Genomic DNA, 15,222 nt, shown 5'->3' with positions numbered 1-15,222 from the left:
GGAAAAAAAAATCACTAATTTAAAGACAAAGGCTTGGGTGTGCCACTGTCCCTGTTGACTAATAAAATGCAATTCGCCTAATACAGTCTACTGTCATGCACATCTGTCTGCAATGACTGACCCAGCAAGATGGCTTGGGCACTGCAAAAGGCCAACATGGGATTTATGAAAAACCTACCAAGCCCAGAGGATTAAATGACTGTGACCATCACCACCTCAGTATCACAGGTTCTGTGACTTCTTTCACTGCAGAGATTGCAAGGCCACAAACACCTTGCTCATCATAGAGACTGGTAATTACATTCTCCTACTGTACCAAGACCAATTTTCTAAAAAGGAAAATCATTACTCATGGTTTATGAACACTTTGTGCATGGTGATGGCGTGGCTCAGGGGACATGCGTTCCTACCCAAGGGGCTCCTGCTAGAGCCAGGGGGTCTCCCCTTAACAACGCTAGCCCCCATTCCCTTGAAGGATGCCGTCTACCATGCTTTCCATTTCTCCTCCACCTGCTTCTCTTCCTCAGCAGGTGAAAATGTCCAAGATGCTCACCATTTTTGTTTTATCTTCCTCACTGTCCCTCCTTTGCCTCGTCTTCCAACTTTCTGGCAAAAGAATCTACACACACTGTTGTGTTCACTTCCTCTAAAGCCAGCGCCGTTGGGCATCCACTACCACTTTGCAGTCGCTACTGCTCTCAATATGGACAGCAACAGAGCCTGGCAGGAACCAAATCTCAAGTCTCAGCCTTTCTCCGCAGCTCACCCTGAGACCACTCTGAGCGTCGGCCTTCCTGGCTCCTCTTGTTCAACACCAGCACACCAGCTCTTTTTCACTGGATCCTTTTTCTCCACCCAGAACAATGGGGTCTCTGAGGTTTCAGCCCCATCTGCTCGCCCTCATCTTACTCTTCCTGGGTGGTTTTATCCCCAGTGGAACATTTAACTACCCCAACACCAGCAGCTTCCTGTTTCCCTGTGGTTCACATGCACATGGGTGTGTTGATACGGTCTCTTGTTTCATGTAATGATTCTCAAGTCTTCTCAAGTCGCCAAAGCAGGAGCAGAATCTAGGGCAACCACGAGGATGGGCAATTTGGGAAAAGCACCAGGACCCCAGGAAATGCTAATCTGCCCTTGATTACTCCTGTTTGCTGGAAACCGGTGAGCTATACCTTGGTGTCCACCTGTAAGAGGGGCCCTTCGGAGGGGAAGCAGGGAATGGTATCACATGGTGGCTACCAGGCTCACCACTCCTTGAAGATTAAGCCGTCAGGTGGAGCTGGCAGCTCTCATAGCACTTTGCTCCTCTCTGTTTTATACTTAGGTCTTATTTGTTTATAGAGCACTCCTAGCTACCAGACTCTGAGTGTCTTCGAATCTCCAGGCCCTGGAATGTTCCAGGCCACAGCTGAATAAGGACTGCTGAGCAGGAGCTGGCTGGATCATGATTATCCCACTGACATGCTAGCATGGACCCAGGAGAGCATAACATTGCATAGGATCACAGACAGGTTCCCCAAGGGCATTAGACTTCAGCAATGAGCAGAAAAGAAGGGGGCAAAAGCCTGGCAAAGCCAAGAGTACATGCAAAAAGATGAGTGCGTGCCAAGGACAGGAAACCTGTCAGAGCCAGCCGTACAGTATTTGTGGAAGGAGGCGTGACATCAAGTCAGAAAGGTAGGCACGGGTCCCCAGGTTGCTATGCAAGTAAAAGGACAAACTAGTCCGAGGCAGGGCGCCACTGAAGGGCTTCAGTTAGGGAAATAATACATCCAACCCAATTTAACTTTCAGTATCACTAAAAGTGGGCTGTCTTTGTATCTTTTCTAAGGCACAGATGTTTTTAGAATAGACACAGCAATTGCAGTGCTCTGAATGGCGAGTTTTTGAAGTCTGAGACAAGTCAATCAATTTTGACAAGATTTTTTGGTTTGTCTCAAGTTCTTTCCGCCAACCTCTTGGGGGAAAAAAAAAGAAAGAAAGAACCAGCTCACCAGGAAACAACCTCTACCTGATTTCAAAATTCTTAGAATGTTACACCTTTATTTCCTGGTTTTTTTTTTTTACCTTCAATTTTGGGGTGCTTTTTTCTTTTGCTCTAACTTCAAGTAGAAGTCATAAGAATGGTACAAGCAATGTTTGCCTAGATTCTTCACCCAGAGCTCCAACTGCTTCTACTTTCCCATTTGCTTTATCATTTTCTACTTTTACACATGTGTTTTTCTGAACTCAAAAGTGGGACAGTGAGAATGAAAGACCCTTTTACTCTCAAATCATTTCAGAGCCTAAAAACAGGATTATTTCCTTATTTCACCCACATGCAATGATCAAAAATGAGGTAACATTGCTAAAATACTATCCCTTTAGTTCATGATCCATTGTCAAATTTTGTCAGTTATCCCTACAATGTCCTATGCAGCTAGCTGTCTTCCAATTCTTTAGGTTAAACAACTCACCTTTTGTTTCAATATAAATCAACTATTCTTTCTAGATTACAGGACTGCTATACTCTCTTACCTTCCATATTTTTATAAATTTGACAACTTAAGAAGTACAGATTGCTAACTACCACAGTCACTACAAATGAGTCTGAATAGTACACAAGCACAACCAGACAAAGGTCCAGGGTCCATGATCAAACTAGATGTGAACTCTAGAAGTTCATGACTGTAAAATGAGGGCAATCAGGATTCTTGCATAGCACAGGTGTGAGGAGGATTGAGCGAATAAACACTCAGTGCTGAGAGTAATGTTCTGCCTGTAGTCGGGTACTCAGTAATTATTATCTTGCCTAGGTATCGTCTGTGTCATTGCAGTGCTGTGTTGATAGGAACCCAACAGTCTCAGAACTGTTGCTGGAACTTATTAAAAAAGCACATTCCTCTAGATGATGGTTTTATCCAATTACGGGCCATGAGATTCTTATTTGGATGTAATTTAAGTCAACATTTTTTTCTGACATTATACAGTTAAAACCTAAATGGAAAGATATGCAAGAAGATTACATTGCATAATTCAGCTACTGAAAGGCAAACCTTTACCAGTGTGAAGGAAAAAGTGACAGAGGTACGCGTGGACGTGGGTTCTACACTGTTCTCACTGGAGGTGCAGTTAACCTGGACCCTCAGACTACCACCCTGGGAAATGCAGCAGAAAGGGCAGGACCAACATAGGCCAGCTTCAGCCAGCAGCGGCTGGTGCTAATCAGGGTTTAGCATCATCTCCACCGCAGCTGTAACTGCGACTGGCTGCTGGCAAAGGGTTGCTTCATGGAAACATCAAATGAGTGGGGAAAATTCCAGCAGCAGGACCATCTGCTCTGCTGGAACAAGCCTTGTGACAAAGGCAACCCGTCAGGGCCAATGTCAAGCACACGAGCTTGACCTTCCCTTTTTGAGTCTGACAAGGGAAAGGTGAATTCTTCCTTTTCTAGGATTTAACATGATAATAATTTCCCAAAATAATATGCTTCCCGTCTGGGCAAGTGTTTCAATACCTCAGCTGGATGCACTTCTAGATGTTCGGATAGGATTAGAGTGCCACTGAGCAACACTGGGAGCCGCCGAGCAGCTCTCCAAGTGCCCGGATGGAGAACCCGGAGAGGCCTCACTCAGTGTGTCCGGATTTGTAATAAAGCAGTCACAGATGCCTGGGATGACGGCATTCCTCTCAGAAGCTCCGAAATTGTAAATTTACACTAATTTCAAAAGTCCTACTCAATGTGGTTCATCTGCAGGTGGAATGCTGCCACTGTCCAGTAGCTTTTTTTCTTATACAAAGTATGGTGCATTTAGTAAAGCAAAGGGAGTGAAAACTAGCATTTTGTAAGTTTCAATGACCTTAGAGAAACTCTAGGATCATTGGTAGTATAATTATTGAGGTTCTTGCTCTATCAGCAACAGTATGTGCCAGCACAAGAAAGAGCAGAAATAAAGAGAAATCAGTGGCTGGAACACACCAGAATCACAGACACTTAGTTCTTTCCATCAACAACCCTAACACCCTGCAAAACAGGTCCTCGCTTGCTACCCTAATGTTCACAGGTTCGAAAGTTATACGTTTCAACAAGGGGAAGGGGCACCCCTAAACCCCTGGAAGCGCTTCCCAGGCCAAGAAAAGTGCAGCAATATGTCAAACCCTGACGAGGCTCTGTCTTCCTGCACAGAAAGTCCACATCACGAGGCCGAACACAAAATCCTCCCAAAAGACAGAGTTTATGTGATGCACACACTGCCTGACCCGCAGCCCCAAGACCATGTTTACCGGACCAAAGCTTGATGAAACCGTCTTTAGATGTTCTCAGTCAGACGGGATCACGGCTGCAGGTTCGTCACCTGCTTCTCAGCACTTTTAGGAAAAGTTCAAGTGCATACGATGGTCCAGGTAGTTTCCAATAAGGGGGAGCTCCGGCTTCTGGTGGTGACCACTGATAAACTCCCCGTTAAACCGTCCCGGTTTGGATCGGTAACGCAAACTGAACTGCTCCAAAAGAGATGCTCAGATTCCGTCCAGAACCTGGGACCAAGCAAGCTAGACATGGCCCACCACTGCTGCACCTGCTAGGGTCAGGTGTGTGTGTGTGTGTGTGCGGGGTTGGGGGCTTCACCGACCGCTGCATGGCCGGCTCCAAGGCAGGCTGGGCCTGACGGCTCCAGACAACCGCAATCAGCAGCGGGGCGAACCCAAGCTGCTACAGGAGGGAACACACTTTGTTGTTCCGCTTCGTTTTCTGGGACACCAACCCTGAGGCTGCCGCAGCGCGCTGGCCCGCCAAGCAGGATCGTCGCAGCCCCGCCAGGGCCCCTATCCATTTATTTATCTGTATTTATTATGAACTTTGAGCCTGCTTCCCCCTCTTCCCCGCTGCCGCCTGTGAATGCGCTCCGAGAGGCTGGGCGTCGGCCCCAACCGGGCGAGAGACTCACCTGAAGCGCCTGGTCGCCGGGGCGGGAGAAGGAAGCGGCCCGTCGGGGGGCCGACGTGCGCTGGGGGACCTTGGGGGGCGATGCGGGGGCCCGGGTGGCGGAAGGGCAGAGAACCCCGGGTCTGCAGCCGCCAGCAGCACGCAGCTTGGGCGCCACACCCTCCAAGCCGGCCGAGTCGGGCGGCGTCTGTGGGTCGAGCCGGGCTGTCGGCGTCTCGCGCGCTCCCTGCCCGCGCGCGGCCCCGCTCGCCACGCCCGCCACCCCGGCAGAGCGCGCGATGCGCAGGCGCCCCGGGACCCGGGCGTGGGTGGAGGGCGGGGCCTGGTCGTGACTGGAGAGGAGGGGTCGCCTTCTCCTTTCCTGTGGTGGCGTTGAGGGGAGCTCGGGCTGAGGCGGGAGGGGGCGTGGGGCTGCAGGACAGGGTCCTTAGGTGGTCTCGCCATTTTCCGTTGTCCCTAGCCGTTCATGTCCTTTTCCTGCGAGCCGTCTGACGGTCACAAGTATGGTTAATGGGAATATTATTAAACGTTTACTCAGGGCTGGTTACTATGTACACGGCGCCGAGGGCTTTGGAGCTTTACCTCAATTCACCTCGTGGTGACCAGTGAACCAGATATTATTGTCCCCACTTCACAGATGAGGAGCTGCGTCCTGGGCTCAGGGGCCTGCAGGGAGGGGCCAGTAGGCAGCTAGGTCACAGACCAGACCACTGCCTGGGTGCACCTGCCAGGAACGGCACCCTGACTCTCCTGCCAACCTGTTCCCTGCTACCCCGTTCGTTCTCTTCCCTCCTCCTTTCTCCAGGCCTTATGTAAGTATTAATATTTACATTTTTAGTGTGTTCTCTTTGGTTTACAGAACAATTTCATGCAGTCTTGCTTTAATGGCCTCAGGAAGCCCTGGGGATGGGAAGTAAGTGAGCTACAGGGTAAGTTGGTCCAAGTTAAAGTGGCAGGGCGTGGCTTACCTGCCCAAGTAGTATTACTGTTATTGTTACAGTTCCTGAGCCCAGCTTGGAAGGGAACTGGTGTCTTGTCCCTTGGCTCAAGGAGAGGGAAACAGGAAGGTGGTGAGGAAGGAGATTGTTGGGCCAGTGTGCAGCTTATAGAGTGAAGTCACCAGCTGCCACACAGACATCCCATATGACGCTTCATGGCCTGGGAAAAAGCAGCGTTAGGTGGTCCAAGTGCTTGGGTCTATGCACCCAAGTGGGAGACCCAGATGCATTTCCTGGCTCCTGGCTTCAGCCTGGCCCTGCCCTGGTGGCTTCTTGAGAAGTGATCTCTCTGTCTCTCCTTCCCTCTAACTCTATTAAATGAATAAATAAATAAATTAAAAGACAGCAAGGAGCTTGTCCCTGCATGTATCCTCCAGGATGTGCGGTTAGAGGGAGGCCTTTCTCTGATCATGTGCCAGCGGCCGCCTTAGAAGCCAGCTGGAGGTCACAAACAAGGAGACGGTGCACAGGTTCATCAGACAACTTATGGAAAACGTACCTCCTGGAAAAACTGTATGGATTTTAGGATTTTGCTCCCACATTATCTTTAAGTTTCATTTTTCCATAGACTTTCATTTATTTATTTTTTTTTACTTGGTTTTCTAATCTATTTGAAAGGGAGATGGAGGGAAATTCCATTTGCTGGTACACTTCTCACATGCCCACTCTGATGGGCTGGACTAGAAGCCAGAGGCTGCAACTGAGAGCCAGACACTCAGGCCTCCCACATGGGTGACAGGCACCCAACTCCATGATCCATTATCTGCTGCCCAGGGTATGCCGTAGCAGGAGTGGGAAGCAAAAGAAGCAGAACCCGGACTTGAACCTGGGTACTCTGGTATGGGATGTGGGCATTTAAACTGCTAGGTCCAATGTCTGCCACACCTCCCAGAGAACTTACTAAAGTACCTTACTCGAGACCTGGGTCATGGGGCAGGAGGATGAACTGTGGTATCAAATCTGTTTAGTTAGGGTTAGGCTAAGGAAATAAAGTTAGATGTGACCCCTCTGGTTCTTGTATATTTGCGTTTACTGGGTCGCAGTCTGTCCTGCTCATGGTTGTTGCTGTTCACCTATTTCCCAACCTGGCCTCTCCTACTCATCTGGATATCACCAAGTTCTTCACTTTTCACTCATTCAACAAATATTCATTAGGAGCCATTTCTCCGGGCAAGCTCACCTTAAGAACATCAATCATCATCTCTTCTGTAAAGGCCTCGGGAGCAGCTCCTGCCAAGTTTGCAGCTTCTGCAAAGAAGGCCGAGTCTTTAGGTCCGATGAGTTTGGAACCCTGCTTGGAGACATGTGATGCACATGAATGCAAAAATGGCTCTCACAGGTTCTCAGCTGGAAGGCCAGTGTGGTTCCGCTTGCTTCAGATTGGCCTGGAGGAATTAGGCCCTATGCTGACAGTCGGGCTGAGTCACAAGGGAGTCCGGAGAGAGGAGAGGCAGTGAGTGTGAGGCCCTCGCATGCATGCACTCACAGGGCCATCTGCCATGCATGTACTGACAGGGCAGAGGAAGTGAGTGACCCTGCCTGGACGGGTCAGGGCAGACTTCACAGCGAAGAGGTTTCAAGTGGAGTTGTTAAGGTGGAGAAGCAGGGAGAGGGCAAGGCAGGGCAATCTCTAGGCAGAGAGGTTCTGGTTGGTCTTTGAATAAGTATGATTGAGTATCAATCAGGATTCACCATGTTTCACATGCAATATGTCACTTAAACTAGGTTCTATTAGCTTTGCATGGTTATAAAGAGGTTGGTTTAGGTCACCATTTTAGACACTGGAAATGCAAACAATGTGGAACAGAATGGATGTATCGCATAATGGGAAGTGTGCAGGTATCTCTCTTTGTGGTCCCCCTGTCTCCTAATAAGGCCAGCAAGATTTAAGGTTAAATCACAATGCTACACCCTAATGACCATATCAGTAATCATTTTCCCAAAGCTTTACCTCCAAATACTGTGGTCAGATTATATTAGGGCAGGATGTTGAGCTCCTACATGTATTTGGCAGGACAAACCATATTCAAAGCATAGCATGGGTTAGGCAACAAACAGAATTCATTGACTCACATAAGAGGAAGGCTTAGGGCTGCAGGCATGGCTAGATCGAGGGGCTTCAACTGTGACATCAGGAGTCAGTCTTTTTCTCTCCATTTCTTGGATCTGCTCTCCTTTGTGCTGGCTTGGCATGTTCAGGCTGCCTCTCCTCGTGAGATGGTAGAGTGGCAGCTCAGAGCTGCCAGCCACATTCTGACCAGCAGAGTCTTCCCTGATGTTGTCAACAGGGGTCTTGGACCTCACCTTGTTGGTCGAACTTGGGTTCCTTGTGTGCATCACTGAACCATCCTCTTAAGAAGGGCCGGGGGGGGGGGGAGCACAGTAGCCTAGTGGCTAAAGTCCTTGTCTTGCATGTACTGGGATCCCATATGGGCTCTGGTTCTAATCCCAGCGGCCCTGCTTCCAGTTCAGCTCCCTGCTTGTGGCTTGGGAAAGCAGTTGAGGATGGCCCAAAGCCTCAGAACCCTGCACCCATGTGGGAGACCCAGGGAGCTCCTGGCTCCTGGCTTCAGATCGGCACAGCTCTGGTCGTTGAGGCCACTAGGGGAGTGAATCAACGGATGGTACATCTTCCTCTCTGTCTTTCTTCCTCTCTATATCTGGCTTTTCAACAAAAATAAAATACATTTAAAAAAAGGGGGGGCATGGAATATTCCATGCCCCATGCATGGTCATATGCTTCCCTCTCAAGCTGGGGGTGAGGCAGTATTCTCTCGAATCTCATGGAGTAAGAGTTAATTGAGCAGAAGTTGTTTTCTATGCTAAGGAATTGTCCTTTGGTCCCTCCAGATCCGCTTTCCACCCTTTTCCATCTTAATTTGTGCCTCCGGAGGCCAAGATGCAAGCCCTGTTTTAACAGGTGCCTTGTCCTCTGGTTTACCAAGACATTCAACATCAGAAGACATCAAAAAGAGATTAGAGCATTGTAGGACAGAGTGTGTGTGTTGTTTCACTGTCCCCCACTGCCCTGGGTCACTGCAGGTTGACTACAGGTGTTTACAGAAGTTTCTGCCCGGTGGCCTCCTCATCCATGTCCTCCTCTGCCCTAGAAGTGCTTGGCAGTGTTGGCATTCCCAGGGTATCTGTCATTCCTGCTGTTTCCTTCCTTGCTACCCACACATCTATCTAAACTTACTAAACTCTCCTTAGATTAAGCATCTGTTGGGTACCTGCTCGTTATAGCTGCCAGTGGAAATTCATGTTTCTATTACCAAAAGAAAGGCAAATGAATAGAGCAGGCATAAGCAAGAGGATTGTGACATTGGCTTGGCAGAGCTATTACAGTAGTGTAGACCAGAGATGACTGTAGCTTGGACAGGCTTGTGAAAGTGGAAGTGGTAAGAAATAGAAGGATTTGGTCTGTATTTCAAGGCTATAAATTATGACTAATAAAAGTTGGGATTGGGTGTAAGGATTTGGGAGGGAGACATGGTGAATAGCTGAAATCCTGGGCTGGAATGAGATGACCTGGAGGAATATGTGGACTAGAACACTAAAGGGTCAGGGACAGAATCCAGAGCAACATGCATCTTCACTTGGCAAGCAAGTAACTCGAGAACAGGAATGAACTCTTTGGTGTCTCTTCCTTCCTGTTCTGTCTGATTTGCAGGGCACACCATGTGTAACTCATTCATAACACATGCTTGCTATGAATGAACTTGACATGGTTTCCCATTTCCCTTTTCTTATCGCTGGGAGGTTTGAGTTTCAGAGAGACAGAAATTGATCCCTTGTGGCTCGCTCCGTTGAAGCCAGCGCCAAGGCCGATAAGCACGGTGGTGTCCTGGAAAAGTCAGGCAGAACGGGTCAGATGGTGCCGCAAGTCCCTAGGAGGACCTCTCTTCTGCAGAATTTCCGGACAGATGATTTCATCTTAGGTTTCCTTTTAGTCCAGTCTCTTCAAAACATTTTTAAGCTCATGTTAGGTTTGTGCCACAAGGTCAAAGATTTCCATCTTACACTCAAACATTGTTTCCAGGAAGTAAAAAAAAAAAATTGGAAACTCTTTGCCAGCTTATCAAGCTAAAAAGTATCCTATGACCCAGAAATTCTACTCCTGATACATACTCAAGGGAAACAAAGACAAATGTTCACCAAAAAGAAAAAAAAAAAAGCAGCAATGGCAGGAAACTTGTCTAAGAAGGTGCTTGACAGCTTGGTTCTCAGCATTCCCAAACTGAAACTATCCCAAAAGTCTGCCAAAAGAAGAATGGATAAGATGATGGTATATTCATTTTTTTTTTTTGGTTTGGCAAAAAAATTTTTTCCATGTTGTTTCCTTCATGTTTAAAGGGGGGTATTAAGGGAGAAGGCCCACCCAATTTCCCACCCTCCCCAGGTCCCGGATATAGGTTATGCTCTGAGGTTCTTGCTCAAGTGGTTTTTGATGTTTCAACAGTTATGAATTTCTGCCAATTATGCCACTCCAAGCACTATGAGGTCCTTAAAGAATCCACTGATTGACATAGTCCATCATAGCTGAGATGGTTGGTTGACCTGTTCTGTCTTCTCTCTTTTCTTGGTTAGGGTTCTGAGTCCAGCATTTTGATTGGGGAGATCTCCAAAGAAACTTTGAGGTGTGCTCAAACCAAATTCTTGTATGTGCTAGCAAGTACAGGGTGCGGCACAGTCCATCGCCCCAATCCGCTGGTGGTTACAATTGCTGGGTTGGTTCTGTTTTCACTCCTGATTTCCACTGGAGCCAATGGGTGTTGCAGTCCAGCCTGGCTCAGCCCAGCACATACTTGGCCCTCACATAAACCAGTGGGAGCTGCAGCCTAGTTGAAATGACCCACAATAACCCCTGCCAGGCACGCCCCCTCCCTGGTTTGCCAGTATGTGTAGCAGTAATCCAGTCTGTCCCACACCCCATTCCACCCCAACCGCTGTCCTAGTTTTATGCCCTCCCATGGAAGTGGTAACCCAAGAGGAAGGAGCCCACTATTTCCCTCCCAGGCCTCTCCCATTCCCAGAGTATGCACTCTCCAGGTGGTTCTGTGCTTTGACTTGACAGAACTAGCCCCCAGTGCCAGCTTCTGCCAGCTGATGCTGTGGCTAAGCCCAACCAACCCTCACCCACTCTAATTTTGTTTGCACCAGTAGGAGTAATCAGCCCAGCGTGGCTTTTCCCTGATTTAGTCCACATGAGGTCCACAGGTGTTGTAGCCCTGCCTAGTCTGGTCTGCCCCCATCCCAGCCCATGCTCTCCTGCAGGAGTAGCTGTCCAGCAAAGAAACCCTCCCTTATTTCCCTGCTGGCTCTGCCCCCTCCCTTCCTTGTTCTCACGCTTGCTGGTTGGACACTGCAGTCCCTTCTGGTACAGGTAACCTCACCTTGGCATTCCATACTGTGCACTAGTCTTTGTTGCGATCGAATCTGGCTTGACCCACACTGTTCTGGTGCTTGGATTTGCCACTGGATGACGTGGATAGATTCAGCCTGGTCTTCCCTCAACCCCTGCCAATTGTATGCCAGTGGGTAACTTTCCATGGCCTGTTCTGGGCTGTTTCCTATCATGTTTCTTGCACTTACCTGCAGGGTCTGTGTCCTGCCAGAGGAGTTGCTCAGGCTCCACCATCAGAACCTCTCCCAGTGCCAGGTTTCACGCTTACTAATGGGTCCATGAGCCAGCCCTACCCAGTTGACCTGCTGTCATAGCAGGAACAGTGGCTTTTCCTGACTGGCCTTCAACCCAATCTGGTTCTTGCTGTTGGATGTTTCAGCCCAGTCATGGTTTGTCCATACCCACATATGGCTCACACATGGCTCAGTAGGGGTTTGAGACCTTGCCTAGTCCATCGCACATCTATCCTGGTCCTCCAGGACACCAGACAGTGTTGGAGTCTGGCCCGGTTCAGTGTATCTAATCCCAGTCCACACTTGTGCCAAGGGAGACTACAACCATTTCCAGATCAGAACGCAGCCCCCATTCCATGTCACACACCCCTTGGTGGGAACCTCAACCCAGCTAGTGTTGTCCCCTTAGCTCCCCAACTGGGCCTGTTCCCAGCTACAGATCATGCGCATGCCAGTGGTTGCTCTGACTTAGCTTGGCACAGCCCCTCACCTGTCCCAACCTCTGCCTTAGACACTGTGGCTTAGCGTCCCTGGCTTGTCCATACCAGTAGGTACAAGAGCCTAGCTCAGCATGACCTGTGCTTCGTCCTGGTCTCTAGTTTCGCTTGTGGGCTAAGGTTTGCTCAGTCCTGCCTGATCTGCCCTGTTCCATTAATAATTCACACCTTACCCAGCTGTTGGAGCTACTTTTCCCAGCTTGTCCAACCCCCAGGTCTGGACCACATGTTCACCAGCGGGAGCTATGACTCGCCAAGGGAGTTTCCAAGGTTCCTCCACTTAATCCATTCCCAGACCCAGTTCTCATACATGCCATTGGGTTTTAGACCAGTGCCCAGCTAAGTTTGGCCTTCCATTTGGCCTTGTATAAGCTGGTGAACGTTGCAGCCTGGTCCACCCCAAACCCTATTCAGGATGCACATTCGGGTGCTGCTGCCTTGACCAGTCCAGACTGTTGTCAGTTCCTTTACCTGTGAGTGAGGGCAGGCTCCTGGGTCACACCTAGCTTAGTCCATCACCATCCCAGCTCTTGAGCTAACCAGTGGGGCTAGAATTTTCACAGGATGTGGCCCACACATCCCTCACAGAATTTACCCTTGGTTATGGTTCTTGAGTGCTAGTTAATGTAATGGCTTGCTTATTGTGACCCTTTTCCTAATCCATCATCATGTCAGGTAACATGATATAATTCTGCAGGACAAGCCCCAAGCCGTAGGTTCAGCATGGACTGGTATTTGATGGTCAGCATTGTTCAGTGATTACACGTTTTACGAAGGAAGATTACTGCCAATGGGAATCTTTATGAATGCTTCACTTCCTAGAAGCAAAATGGGTTCATCCTAGAGCTAACTAAGCAGGGACTCAAAGAACCAAAACCCCAGAGCTCCTGGCCGGGCAGCCAGCAGGTGGAGCCTGGCACCAAATGGTACACTGACTGCCCGGGGACAGCTCACCATGTGCACATGGTGGTGGTCGTCTGGGATCCAGGCATGAGACGCCCTGTCCTGAGACCCACCAGCAGCCGGGAGGCTGCTGGAAGTTTAAACTCCCAGGCCCAATGTTGCGCCCCTCCCCAATCCCATTCACCGCCCAATGAAGCCTGCGGGTGGTCCCGGACCTGCCCAGTCAGGTATATTCATTTTTTAAAAAATATTTATTTGTTTTTCTTAGAAAGGCAGATTTACAGAGAGAAGGAGAGACAGAAAGAAAGATCTTCCATCTGCTGGCTCACTCCCTAAGTGGCTACAACAGCCAAAGCTGAGCCAATCCAAAGCCAGGAGCTAGGAGCCTCCTCTGAGTCTCCCACGTGGGTACAGGGTCCCAAGGCTTTGAGCCATCCTTGACTGCTTTCCCAGGCCATAAGCAGGGAGCTGGATGGGAAGTGGAGCAGCCTGGACATGAACCAGCACCCATAAGGGATTCTGGTACATGCAAGGCGAGGATTTAGCTGCTGAGCCATTGTACAAATGTACTAGACAGAAAGAAAAAAAAAAAAGAATGAATGACACATGGCAACATAGAGAAATCTCTAGGAATTTACATTGAGATAAAGAAACCAGACACAGCCGTCTAAATATGTGACTCCATTTCTATGAAGTTCAAGGGCAGGGAGGGGGCAGTGATACTTTGCCGGAGTCCAGCTCCAGCCGAGTTCGGAGCTCGGGAAGGGTGCGTGGAGTCGGCGATAAAGAAAAGACACAGACACAGACACTTGGTGCGTTCTCACAACAACTCAGGAAAAAACTGTCCTTTTTATTTACTCAAAACCCTTCTCAAGCTTCTGCACAAGCAACTATTCTATTTTTTTTCTTTTCAAAATTAAGGGGGCATGTACAGACATTTGGTCACTCCATCTGCACTTCAAGGCTAAGCAGGTGCCCCTAAAGATAATTCTGCAAAATACTGTATTCATAGTCTTCAAAGCAAGCTATTGTTTATTCTTCAACAGTAGCCATGGAGCAACAGCCAGGACTCCAAGGCCAAGGCACATGAGATTACCTGCTAATCAGTAGTACATTCCTACCACATTTCTATTTCTACAATTTACCCATCATTTAGTGGGAAAATAGGTTACAAGGGAAAAACCTAAAATCTAAAACAGAACTTAAAATATTAAATCCCCCTACAACTACAGACCCCTACAACTCCATAAACAATAAGACAATAATCAAAAGCATTTTTCTTTAATAAAAGCATCCTTAATTCTTCTAGCTAAAAATTATAAAAGCAGCTAAAACAATTACATTTTATAGGCTCCAAAAAAATTGCAAAGACAGGCTAGCCTTTGAGATAACAATAACTATGTTTATTGCCATAGCAGTTTCAGCTCTCACTCCCATCACTTGCATTGGTATTTAAGACATATATATCAAGCCCCTTCCCAGAGGGTGTGCTGTATGTCTGGGCCCGATTTCAGGGCAATGGGTAGGCACACAATAAGGTGTCCAGAAATGGCATGGGTTTAATTGTACTCCTGTGCACAGTTAAAGGCCCACTCACCAAGACATTATCAATAACATTAACTCTCAAGCTCACGTTGGTGATAAAAGCCATCCCACAGGGGCAAACAATGCCTCAATAGATTACAGAATTCTTAGTGGGGTGCTTGAGTGTCCATGCAAACAGGTGGTAAAACTGTGTCAAGGTGGTCAGAGAGAAGTCCGCTGGGCCTTGCCAAACAGCTGGAAACTCCCCCGGGCCTTGCCGCACAGGGGAGCTGTTCTCATCACACCCTCGTGTCATCCACACCCACTGCGCGGACCCCAGCAATACTTTATGGTGATAAGCTTCAGGACAGTGGCTGTTTCTGGGAGGTAGGGATTGACCAAAGGGATGCCGGAGGACAGCCAAGATTTTAGAAAAATTTCTCTCTGCCAAGATGAAAGTCTACATTCAACACATATTTTTTTGGGTGTCTCCTATTTGCAAAATACTATCCTAGGCTTGAGAAATACAGCACTGAACCAAACAGGTCAAATCTCCGCTTTGCAAAAGCAGATCTTTCATCTATGAGTTCTTTTCATTGGTTGTAGAGTATCAGTTAACTTGTTTCTAAAGATTTAATTATTTTTATTTGAAATGAGAGAGAGAGAGAAAAGCTTTCCTATTCCTTTTATTTCTCAAATAGCTGAAGTCAGAAGCCAGGAATTTCATCCTGGTCTT

The sequence above is a fragment of the Ochotona curzoniae genome, unplaced genomic scaffold, assembly GCF_017591425.1.
Source record: "Ochotona curzoniae isolate NIBS_2020 unplaced genomic scaffold, NIBS_Ocur_1.0 contig_3255, whole genome shotgun sequence".
Classification (NCBI taxonomy): Eukaryota; Metazoa; Chordata; class Mammalia; order Lagomorpha; family Ochotonidae; genus Ochotona; species Ochotona curzoniae.
This window is presented reverse-complemented; position numbering follows the sequence as displayed.